This window comes from Etheostoma cragini, chromosome 15 (genome assembly GCF_013103735.1).
Source record: "Etheostoma cragini isolate CJK2018 chromosome 15, CSU_Ecrag_1.0, whole genome shotgun sequence".
In the NCBI taxonomy this organism is placed as follows: domain Eukaryota; kingdom Metazoa; phylum Chordata; class Actinopteri; order Perciformes; family Percidae; genus Etheostoma; species Etheostoma cragini.
Window position 1 is genome coordinate 9,484,832 of NC_048421.1, and position 13,162 is coordinate 9,497,993.

Sequence of the window (13,162 nt, forward strand, 5' to 3'; positions counted from 1 at the left end):
TTGACTTCTTGATCTTAACTTTGTGAAGTTAATGTCTCTATGATGGACTGCAACTTTATACATAACCTTGAGGTATAGTTCAAGATAACAAGGAGGGTGATGATGAGTGAATGATTGGCAAGGAAGAGAAAAAGACGAGAAGACAGAACAGGACTATTCCCAGAGGCCTCTGACAGATCCCTGCGGTTGGACAGACCAGGACTTGTCCCATAAAGGGAGCACTTGTTATTGTTGATGTAGCAGACAAGGTGACTTCTGCCCCGAGCGCATCTTAGATTACCAAACTGTGTGTGTGTGTGTGTGTGTGTGTGTGTATATGGTACTGAGACTTGTGCTGTTTCCATGGGGAATTTGTGTCAAAACAGCACTGCCATGCTGGTGTGGTTGGTGGTCTTCAAATGTAAATAACACATGTTGTCAGAGGTAAGAGCTAAAAACAACTGCAGGTGTTGAAATGAGACAATGTGCAACTCTGTAAGGACGACATAAAAAGGAGCAAGTGGAAGGGATCATAAGTAAGTTCATTCATTCATTCAAACCTTTATTTAACCAGAATAAAAAAAACTCATTGAGATTAAAAATCTCTTTTACAAGAGTGTCCTGGCAAGTGGCAGCAGCACGGTTTCAAACAGACACAGAGCATAAATACATAAACATAATTTCACTCATATTCAAAAACAATGTCATCATAAAAAACCTGGGTCCTAAATCATTTTAAAAACAGTGACATACAGACCGCCGTTCTGCCAGGTCCTTTAAAAAGCCGTTAAAAGAATAAAATGAGACCAACTCCTTTTACTGGAGTTCATTCTGAAGCTGATCCATGCAGTTGGTGCTGCAAAATGAAAAGCCTTTTTGCCAAAGTCAGTGCGGGCTTTACGGACTGTAAATAAAAACAGTTCCTGTGAGCATAGGTGATATGTCCCTGCTGACCTCGGAACGATGTAAGTGTTTAGATGTGGAGAAAGAAGTCCTAATACTGCCTTATAAATAAAAAGATGCCAGTGCATCCAACGCCAAACGGAGAGGGAAAACCCCTCGACCCGAGAATACAGCAAACAGTGATGAGTGAGAGATTTTAAGTTTGTGATGAATCTCAAGGCTCCATGAAACACAGTGTCCAAAGCATGGAGACACTGGGAGGTTGAATGCATGTATAAAATATCACCATTGTCCAAGACAGAAAAGAATGTTGCATTTACAAGTTGTTTTTTTGCTTCAAATGATAAACAGGACTTGATTCTTAAGAAAAAACCTAACTTCAATTTCGTTTTTTTAACCAAATCTTGGCCATGCAATGTAAAAGACAGTGATTGGTCAATGGTAATACCCAAGTATTTTCAATGTGACACTTCTTCAATTTCTGTAGCAGAAAGTGTACAAATGGTTGGGACATTGTTTTTAGTTGATTTAGTTTAGAACCAGATTTAAGTAGCCTGATTATGTTGCAAGATGTTAAAAGCGGACTGTAAATGTGTGCTGGATTTTATACGCATTGTACTCAAACACTGTGCTGTTATTGAGCCAAGCCATAGATTAACTGTAATAGTGAAGGGGGTGACAAAGGAAGAGACAAGATGTACAAGGCTGGCTCACAGACTGCTTTTTAATTACTTAGAAGTGTTGTTTCTAAGTAACTAGGGCTTAAAAGCCCCTAAAATCATGCTATTTAGAGCTTATATGTCAGGTCCGTACTACCCGTTAAGTCTTAGTCAGTCAGTGAGCCCCTGTGTATCTGTGTAATACTAATACTAGAGTTATACTGAGCTTTACCATAAGGCATGGAGGTCAGCAATAGAGTTTCAATAGAACAGGAGGCCCCCCGCCCACTGTGTCTCCCCAAATTGCTGCTGTGGTTTTTATGGCCACATTAACCCTGAGGAGCGTGGCTGGACGCCTGGGTATGGCAGGAGGACAGAGGCTTATTTTCTTAGGCTTAAAACTCCAACTTCTCCACAGAGTGTGCTGCCTCATTCTTGTGTCACTATAACATGGCAGCAGACGACAAATTGTAAAACAATTTGGGAGTTGAGCTGCCCTTTTGCACCCCTAACCACGAGGTAGGTTGAAAGGTAACAGGGCTCTGCACTGGACAACCTCTATTATTGTATATTGCCAAATCTAAAACTGAAGTTGACAAATAGGAATGAACACAGAAATATTAAATCCAGCTTGAGCCGATAGAGGGGACACAGATGTGGGCCTTGTCAATTATAACTCAAACCCCCCCCCTTCCTTCTCTCTCAATAGTGAAATCATTCTCGCCACACATGCCAGGTGGTTTGAAATTCAACCACTGTAAGAGAGAAATCAATGTTTGGGTAAAATTGCTTTAAACGGTCTGAATCAAATATTTCATTGTTGTTCGGCTTATTCCTGCTTATTACTCCGTATATTAGGCAGGTGCAGCAGGAGTTCTAAGGACATAAGAAAATTAAGGACGAGAGTTGTCATTGTTTTAAAAGGAATTTTAAAAGTGTACTCCCTTCCACATGAGTATGTCAACTGTCCTATCTTGTTTAGTAGATACTGATATGCAGAATTAGGGCACTGATTTTTTGTTTAATTATTTGTTGATCAGCATAAGTCAGGTTATATATATTAGTCAATAATGTAATTTTTTACATTCATGTTTCTGTACAAATTAAAAGAACAAGATAGAATGTGCAAATAAGTGAGCTTTACAGGTGTTAGTAGGTAGATTCTTGCAACTTTGAAGTGAGCAAGGCTAGCTGTCCTCCCCCCCCACAACAACCACTTCAAGTCTTCTAGCTAAGCCCAGTTAATCACCTTCTGGCGTTAGCTTCCTACTTAATGCACAGATATGACAGTGGTATCAATCTTCTTAATCAAGGTTTAGAGAGGATAAGCCAGGCTTCTTTTCACACAACTCTTTGCTGGATACATAGAGATGAAATGGATCAAATTTCTTTCCTCAAAATTTTAAGTTGGAATTCCCAAAATTATTGACTTTTCTGCTAAATGTAAAGCTTAGGCCAAGACTCCCGTGCTGGAACCATCCCTGTCAGTGAAGCAGAACAAACTATAAATCAAAAGCAACCTGTCTAATGTGCGCCTATAGGCCACACTGGTGTTTCAAACCAAATTTATTGTTCACAGCTATAAGGGGACTTGACATTGTTACAGAGAGCACATGCCAACATCAAATCATGGTTTTAAAAAGGAAATCCTCAGATGTGCACTTCTGCACCTCTCTCAGGGATGATATGTCTTTGTCCATACCAGTGTTTTATCTGACACCATCTGTATGCAATACAGATGTTTTCTGGCTCCTGGTGTGCTCCCAAATAGCTTTAACCACTAAGAGGGATTTGAAAACACTCTACTGACCTGGCTCTCAAACCCGTTTCTGAAGCCACACTACCAGAGCTCTGACAGAGTTGATAATAAGTCCTGGATTGAATAAACACTTAAATCGTGACTCAAGATCATTTTTTCAGCAAGCAGTCAGCCGGTAAGCCTTGTGCAAGTAACTAAACATCATATATGTCTTGATAAGTCCCTGCAAGTGAGTCAGTTTAAGAATAGCCCAGATAAAGGAGAGAGGTCCAGAGTAAACTAAGATCTCCAAAAAAGCGATAGATCAGAAAAGAGCAGGGGAGGGAGAAAAGTTTACAGCCAGCACGGTATAAACAGACACGAAGATAATTCATTGCCATTGAGCAGTTCATTACCGGCACCACTGGCTGATTTCCTTCCAGGGGCAAGACAATGCAGAGTTCATACTCGGACCAAACTAGGAACGAGTTCAGCTCTTACTGTTTTAATCTGCTCAAGGTCTGTTTGACACTGGAACTGCTTTTAGGAGCAACATGTGGTGTCTGATTAATATTTTGTGGCTGACAGCAGGAGATTCCAATTGTGTTCATATTACATGCAAGAGTAAACAGCACAAATTCTGCATCATCACTTTTTTGCTTTTCTTGCTGAGCACCAGATGTCAGAGTGATGTCTGAGTTTCCCATCATCGTAAGTACTCTCTAATAAGATGAAAAGTAGCCAAATAGGGGTAAACAAGACTGAAGCCGTATTCCGACAGAGCTGAGCCTGCATTAGAAAAACACAGCCCCTTCATTTATTTGAATGGAGTAAGTCCACAGGCTCACTGGAGGGGCTAACGCAGCGGGCAGCAGCAAAACTACACATGGTCGTCTGCCAAATAATTGTAATAGATGCAATAGATATCAAGACATCTCACTAGTAACCCAAAAAATGTCAACCAGCTGCTGATGGTAGTCAGTCTTCTGGGAACCATAAATGTCTATACAAAGTTTCATAGCAATCCATCCAATAGTTAATAAGTTATTTCAGGCTGTACCAAAGTGATAGCTCAATGGACCGAAATTGCTATCCTTAGAGCCATGTCACTAGCTTGGCTAAAATGGTATTAGGACCAAAACAAGCTTTAAAACACACCCATTGTTATCCTGCCTTAAGACCTGATTATGGAGTGGGGAGGGCAAAAAAATATGAAATACTCCTTGAAAGACTCAATAAAAAAAAAATACTGAAAATATATCACCTTTCTGTGAACCGGCTCTGGGGCAGACAGGCTTAGTTTTGCCATTACAGCATCCCTCAGGCCTTCACTACGCTGCCTGAGCTAACCAGCTTCAGGGCTGAAGGCAAATAAACCGGCCTGACGTCTCTCACAGCAGACAGCTATGCACGCTCCATAGATTACACCGCCATGATGTCATCCTTCACACGAAGGCACGTGCAGCTTTAATCCTTTTGACAAACATGTCATCAGGGCTTCGTGGATCGAGCGATAAAACTGCAATGGAGGATCAGGGGTTGGTGCTGGGCCTCAGCTCACCTTTTCTCAATAAACATTTCAGCTTAAGGAAGCATAACGCAGCCAGCGGAGAGCTATATTACTACTAAAACCCCAGGGCAGCCAGAGGACACAACATCTGGGCTGTGTGTGTATGCATAAATGTTGCCAAAGAGTATCTCTCCTCTGCAGTCATAAATTTAACCCAAATCCCCATAAAATAGTGCCCCCCTCCCCCTCACCCTGAACATTACAGACATGCAACAAATCGATCACAAAACGAGGATAAATGGATAGGGAGAGGATGAGAAAGGAAAAAAAGGGCAAGCAGCCAAACAAAGGATCCAAGCAGATGGAATTCACACAGAAGGAAGGAAAGAAAAAAGAAATGGTTCCTGACTTGACACAATACACAAAAGGGGGTGTAAAGACTCAGTTACACCTGTTGGAGTGGCTGGCTCACACAAACGATAAAGGAAGTCATCTGGGAAAAAAGTAACCAACACAGGTGTCTGCATCAATATGTGTACAAATATTTTTCAGACTGCTAAATGATGAAAATGATAACCCAGGTCTAATGTCTATGAAGAAGGAATGCTCAAAAAGAAGAAAAAGAAAGCGTTGCAGGCCGGGATAATGCCAATCAAACTCAAGCAAGGTTTACACAACGGTTAAACACTTTGCAGACAGAGACGTGTAGACACAAGAAAGTGCCAGTCAGCAGTCTGGCCAATTATGGTATAAAAAGTCTATTAAATATCTTCTCCAAATATAAACAAATGAGGATCACTTTATCTCAATCTGTCCTTCGACCTCAGCTATTTAACTTCTGAACATCTCAACAGACAAAGTGCACATCTGTGTCACTCACAGAGAATGTTGATTCACCCACCAGGGCAAATATCAGGTGTCTGTATGCACATATGGGAACTATCAGAATCTCTGCATCTCCTCTCTGACTCTCTCTTTGTCTGTCTTTCCACCTCTCTGTGTATCTGCTAAATGGGGGTGTGAGTATTTAACAAAGAGTGCCAGTGGTGCAGAAATAAATTGAGTGCTGGAAGATCAATTCCATATTTTTTCAACTTCACCCATTCTTCATAGACAGTTTAATGGGGGATCCTCCAGTCAAATAATGCGAGGTTAGAGTAGATTATGTCAATCATATACTGCACGTCTGGACTGAAAAGTTAAAACTCATTCGTCATTTCATATTAAGTGCAGTTTTTCTAAAAAAGGAGCATTGGCAGTTTTCTACCGTAGTTGTGTGTTGAAGTTGGACTTTCAGTTAAAGAGAATAGTTCAAAATTTTTGATTAAAATACTGAACACTTATTTGCTTTCTTGCCAAGTGTAAGACACCACACATATATCTATCTATCAGTTATTAAGCTACAAAAATGGCAAGCGATGGTTGTACAGAGCCAAGATGGCTATTTCCCACCATATCCAGTCTTTATGCTAAGCTACGCTAACGGGCTCTAGCTTCATATTTATCATAAGCCGCTTTCACACATGCACCGTAAACCTGAAATTATCTAGACATTACCCTGCGGAGCTGTACGTGACTACACAAATGTCTAAATCATTTGGCTAGGACATCAAATACTGTTTACCCTTCCTGCTCCCTTGTACAAAATCTATTCAATCTCCAATTGCGACAAATGTGTAAACATTCACAGTAAGTGATTGGGCGTGTTGAAGACGTTTCACGTCGCTCGCACAAAACTGTAAGAAAACAAACATCTGAGGGTAAAGGAGGTGATTTGAATGAAGACCTCAACGAAAATGTGGAGAGAACTGGTGAGACGACCAGATTCAGGAACTTCTGTCAGTTAAGGCCAAAACCATTAGACAGATTAAGAGATCACCAAGAGACTTAGTTGTTTATGACTAAATTATGAACGGCTCCATGACACTGTGTAACCCGTGTCGCGTCCTGCCTGCTGCACGCTCCACCCTTCCGCAGGATTTCCTATAAGTTCGAACACAACCAACACGGACAATCTCCTGTTTTGTGCTAAAGGTGTGAGAGGGATCTCCGGGCTCTGTTGGGACCTAATGTCTCGGACATAGTCTGGAGATCCTATGTGAACTTCTCATCTAACACTTGGCAAAATTAGCTAAATTTCCCAAAATGTCAAACAAGAAATTGAGACTTGTGTGACACTATAAAGATTGTAAGTAAACTTGTAATGGTAGATACATATATGTTGCCTCTTTATTATGTTCCCGCCTTATTGTAACTCGATTTCATGGTAACAAAAGGATTTTTTTTGCCAGTTCTTCAACAGTCCTTGTCCCTGTTTTGCTATGTAAAACATATATAGCCCCGGCTACAGCCACTCATCTCCTCAACCTGCTCCTTATTTTGGCCCCTCTCAGTCTTTCCACTCATCTCGCAGTCATCATTCCTTTTCCTTTAATTTCCCCTCCTCTAATCAATAACCGTTGCTTTATAGCTTTCATCACCCCTGAAACAGACTCTCTCTCAGGCTTTTCATCCACGGCTAATTGGTCTTTTCAGCAATTACTGGGTTTTCTTCATCCTGTTCTCTTCATGGCCCATTTAATTTGTGTTTCTGTGTCAGGATTCACTATCTTGAATGTAACCCCGAGTTTAAAGAATCAGGCAAGCTTCTAAAAATCGGACAGATGGGGGGAGAAGCAGAGAACTCTGGGGTGGGGCAGCCATTTTATTCTCTCATTTACCCTTCTGCCTACCGCTACTTTTCACAGTTAATTGAAACCATCTTACATTTCGCTCCTTTCTCCCAAAAAAATCCAGAAGCCACAACCCCATTTTCCATATGTCTCCTTCCTCTGTTTTCTCTCCCTTTCTGAAGATGAAAATGAATGTGCGAGGTCAGTAGCTGGGCAGGGAGTGGAATCTAAGGAAATGACAACACGGAGTAAATCCTTAGGTGCAGCTGTAATAGCATAAATCCGAGGAGTGACCCTACTGACATGCGGGGATCATACATTTTAAACTCACGATGGATGAACAAGAACATCAGTGAATGCTAATAATAGTAGATGCAAACAATTATTAAGTGGCAAAATACATAATAACTGGAAATTTTAGCCACGTATGACTTTTACTGATTCACCTCACAGACTGTTACAGCCATCATCATTGTCTGCAGTCATTCTTTCCCCCGTCTCATTTCCTTTGTGTCAGCAAATGAAAAGCACCGTGCAGTAAAGAAAAAGAAAAAACTAGCTGAGACGTGAGCCAACAGGCCCATGAGCACAGCCAAAAGGCCAGGTCTACTTTACAGACACGAGACAAGACCTGCAGCCCCTGGGGAGGGACTAGTGATACAAACTGGACTGATCCCCAGTTAAATATAGTATCCAGCTAAAATGGGATATCCAGATTTCTTCTCCTTAGGTCAGTAGTTTGGATCTTTTTTGTTTCTATCCCTTCACTCTTCCTCTTAGCCCCAATGGGGACATTTGTGGAGGGATAAAGATACGCCACAGAGGAGGATCAAGAATAGAGAAATACAAAGGGAAAAAAGGGCAATACTGCACCCTTGGTTTTTCACACAAGACACATCCATCTTATGGGGATCAGGGGGAGATTTCCTCAATTTCATCCTACACACTCTCCAAACACTACATATACCATGTATCACATTTCCTATATTTCCTTTATCATAAGGTGACAGGTGCAATGCTGTCATGAATGTTGTTACAGTGTCAGTTTTGGTCTCAGAAAAAAAATCAAATAACAGATCAGAAAGCTGCAGTCACCTATAAAGTCCTTACTTTCACATACACAATCTGACAATTATTTTCTTTATAAAATGTTAGGAAACATGCACACTGCAACACTGTTTCCCAGAGCCATTGGGCACAAATGCTTTCTTTTGTCGGACCAAATTAACACATTACAAAAATACTTAACTAATAATTTCCTGTCAATCAATTGTTTGATTTACCAAGGAATCGAATGTTTTAGCGTAAACGTAAAACTCTCAGAAATTATCATGAATCTCTGGATCAATAATTCCACGTTTCTGGTCGACAGGACAAAGAGCTGGCTCAGTTTCTGTGACCCATGGAGACTTTGTGAGACTGATCGCCACTGACTGCCCGCCGCAAAGACGTCACCCTGTGTTTTAAGAGGGCAGGAAAAAATCTTGGCCCTAGGAATCATTCTACCCCATGGAAAAATAAATCAAGAGGGGAAAAGAGGTATATGGAAAAAGGGAGTTTAACAAGAGACCAATTCCCTGATGACATTGTGCATGACAGAAGAAAAAAGATAGAGAATGTCGACGTGTTAGGAAGAAAGCGAGAAAGGTACATTAAATGAGCGCTAAAGACAGCAACAGCACAGGTTAGACAGATGTTTAAAGACTTCACTAAATAAAAGATGTGATGTTCACCCATGAGTGACTAAAATCAGGCAGGAAAATAGGACGCTGTACGAATGTACATATGCTCTGTAGCCGCAGTGCAGGATGGCCTGCCCCGCTTTCTCACTGGTGTAGGCTTTCATGCACTGGCAATACACTCCCTAACCGCTATTTCTGCTGCAGTCATTTCTTTGCTGAAGTCTCTTCTCTCTCATCAACATTTAAACTCATACACTTTCCAGATTGTCAAATTAAAAGAGGCACAATTATTTTAAACAGGAGATTTCATTCAATTATTTGTGTCAGGTGACACTAATCCATTGAGGTGAATGGACACATGTCAAGCCCAAAACCATTGCAAATACTATATTTTTTGTTTCTTAAAGAATCTGAGGGGGCAGGTGTAAAAACCATTTCCCAGCCTGAGCCAGTGCAGGGTGCTTGCTATCCACCTTACAATCATTCGCTCAACTGATCTAGCCAAGGGTTACTTGTTTTTATTTTGCTTATTTTGGATGACAACAGACAAGAGGTAATCTGTCTATACGTACTAGATTGCTGGAGCATCCAGAAAAAGAGCCAAAGAATCAAGAAAAAGGGCCAGCTAAACAAGTTGTGTAAAAATGAATTGTGGGAAATAAATAAACCCTTAATCTAATGGAATTGTCTATTTGTATTGGTGGAGTCATGAATCACACATCAGAATGGCCTTAAATCTTTTCCAAACTGAGTCTGAGTCTGCTTAACTAGGTTTTGGGTGCAGTTAGGCAGACTTGTATTGTGATTTTTGGTCCACATTGACAGAAAGGCTGTGATTGTTGAGTCACGGTGCTAATTGGGCCATATGGCCATAGTCAGAAATCCAGCTAGGCAATCGTGTCAGCTCGGGCTGTGGTCAAACACTGCACACCATGGGGGTACTGGCACCAACTGCACTGTTGCTACTGGCAGATGTCTCCCTCTGGGAAAACTAGCCAAGGTCACAGAGGCTGGTTTTTGATTAGAGCATCATATAAAGCTGGTTGGTTCCTGGAACAAACATGATTAACGGGACCATTGAATTGCCCAAATATGCGTTTCGGTCCAAAAGAAACACTAGAGAGCCAAAAGAGATTTCTAGAGCATGTTTGGTGATCTTCAGGGTTTTTGATGGTTATTGTGGTTATTGAGGTTAAAACAATGAATTTTCCAGGAATGCACTTTGTAGCTTGGTCCTTTAAATCCAAACCAATATCCATGGGACAGGACAGGGCACTAATGACAGAGGAAGGAATCATGTTGCTGACAACAGCAAGAACTCCAACACCCAGCTGATAAGAATCTGCTCGCCAGAACTGCTCTGTAAAGAACAAAGAGATGACTCTTTGGGACCGTTTCTTAGAGAAACCTAAAGAGAGGGTGTGTTCAGAGTAGGAGCACACAACACAGAGTTAATCATGCCCATACTGTTTGAGACACCATGAAGCCCCTCACACACAGCCCTTCAGTGTTTGTTCATTTATAGCTCTTTCATAGCTGCGAAGGATACAGTTGGCTGGCTTTGCTCCCTCCCTGAAACCACATCATAGAGGCTTCACATCTTCAAAGTACCCCCACGCATTTGTATGGAAGCATGATTTGTGCATAGTGGGATTTGCTAGGGAGGCACATGTGTGCAAGGCATGTCATGTTCATGTAATTTGTGGATAATCATGAAAATGTATATAAATACTGGGGGCTATTCTTTTTTTTTACAAACTTATCTTTATCTACTATTTATTTGCTGTAATCAAAGTATGATATTGGAACTTATCTGCATCTGCTTCAAGGACTTGAGAAATCTTATATATCAAAGCAAAATATGGTAGAAAAACAAGTTTAATGTAATTATAATTACTGCAGCAGGTGTTAGCCTAAAGGGGCTTACACATGCAATGAGATCAAGTGTGTAACATGCTAAACAATACTAATGCTTATATATTTTAAACACTGGGTATCATTTCAACGCCCAAAGCCCTCATTTTGGACCCTGGCATACTCTATGTGCAGCAGCAGAGCACGGGGCAGCTGACTGACAGCCTGATTAATTACCTCATCTTCACTATGCTAACAAACTGCTCAATCTCCTGTCGCTGCTCACACTGCTCTGCAGAGAGTTCCCAAATACGACAAGCTCTCCAACGCAAACTTTACCCCTACACTCAAAAGCTTCACTCAGGGAGAACTATTTAACTCTTGCATTAACCACAGATTGTAGGAGAACCTGTTGTCTTAAGAAGCTCAATTAGTAAGTGATGACCTAAGGAAGTGGCATTTTTAAGACATGTGTGAGCCAGATTTCAAGGCCCCCTATGCTCACAGCAACAGTATGCAAAGAGGAAAAACATCCAGTTAAATGCAGATACGCAGCTGTGGCTCAGGAGGTAGAGAGAGCCATTGACTGCACCACACCAGTTCCAGCCACTAAAAATTTTAATTTAACACAAGGTCCAGTTAGAAATATGTAAATTTACATTGATTTTGACAGAGTGATGTATCAATTTGCTTAACTTTGGTCTGTTAATTGATATTATGTCATATGGAAAAAATAGTCAAGGTGGTGAAAAAAACAAACATACATTTGTGATCTGCTGCTACATTATGAACCACCCAGACCTCTCAGGTCATCTGGGACAGGTCTGGTTCCTGTCCCCAGAGTCAGAACTAAACAGGGGGAAGCAGCGTTCAGTTTTTATGCACCACACATCTGGAACAAACTCGCAGAAAACTACAGGTCGACTGCAAATCTCAGTTCTTTTAAATCAAGGCTCAAAGCATTTCTGTTTGATGCTAACTTTTTTTAAGTAATTGTTTATTTCTAGCACTTCACTGTAACTTTTATTCTTGTATTTAACATCTGTCTAATTCTGTTTTAGCCGTTTTATCTTTTTAATAGTTTATAATTCCTTGTTAATGTTAAAGCACATTCAATTGCCTTGCAGCTGAAATATACTACACAAATAAAGCTGCCTCGCCATGTTAAACTTTGCGTTAGTGTTTAACATAATTATCATCTCAGCAATGTTTACACTTCATCAATAATGCATTGCTATGATTAGTTAGATTTCAGCAAAATACCATTCAGCTGTTATTCCCCTTCATTTGTCCTGTGATTTTGCCAATAATAACTAATTATATAACCTTACATTTTTTTATTTCATTTTTACAATATAATAATTACAAAAGGCCGCTGAAATAATGGAAAATCTTACAAATACAATTATTTTTAGACCAAATAAAATACCAAGTGATGTAACACCAATAAAGGATATACAGTAATCAATGGCAGACATCATTTTCCAATCTGGGCATGCCTACACAATACGCCTTACAACTTGGCTTTGTATCTTAGAAAACAAAAAAACAAGACTCTGTAAGTAGGCAACACATCTTTTGCATGTTCCCTAGTTAGTTGTTTAACTGAGAAAAGTACAGAATGAATTTACTAAGCTGTCGGTCTTAAAACTCTCACCTCTTTTAAGCAGCACCACTGTCTGACCTCTAAGCTAACCACTGGCATGATCCAGTTAGCATATGGAGAAAACCAGGATAATGGAAATAGCACTAGCGTTTGGTCACACTAAGGTCAGCTAGCCTAGCCACGGATGGAGCCCACACTGCACTTTATTTCCCTCTGGGCTCTCTGAGGTTGGCCTCAGCTGTGTCTTGTTCTCGCTTTGTCGTGTGGCGGCCTACTGTATACCATTGTATATGTGGATTCCATCAGACAGTCTGACAACTTTTGCTATGCTGCTTGGTCTGATTTAAACGGTGTGTCGCCATGATTGTCATGTAGACATGCTAGTGTATGTCCCAGTACGCACTAATCCAGACCATTATGTAATTAAACTTGCTGCAATGACAAGTGGTCTGATGTACACAATCCCACTAGATCTGTACCATGGGTACAAATATCAATTCACACACAAACAGCGCCTGCTCCTTTCAGCTACTTGCAAGCCACAAAACCACACACTTAA

At 40.7% G+C, this 13,162-nt stretch overlaps 1 protein-coding gene across 2 annotated transcripts in view; it reads right to left on the reverse strand.

The window, feature by feature from the left end:
- Positions 1-13,162, reverse strand: part of coro7 (coronin 7) — a 105,138-nt gene that overhangs the window by 73,673 nt on the left and 18,303 nt on the right. The window lies entirely within an intron of this gene.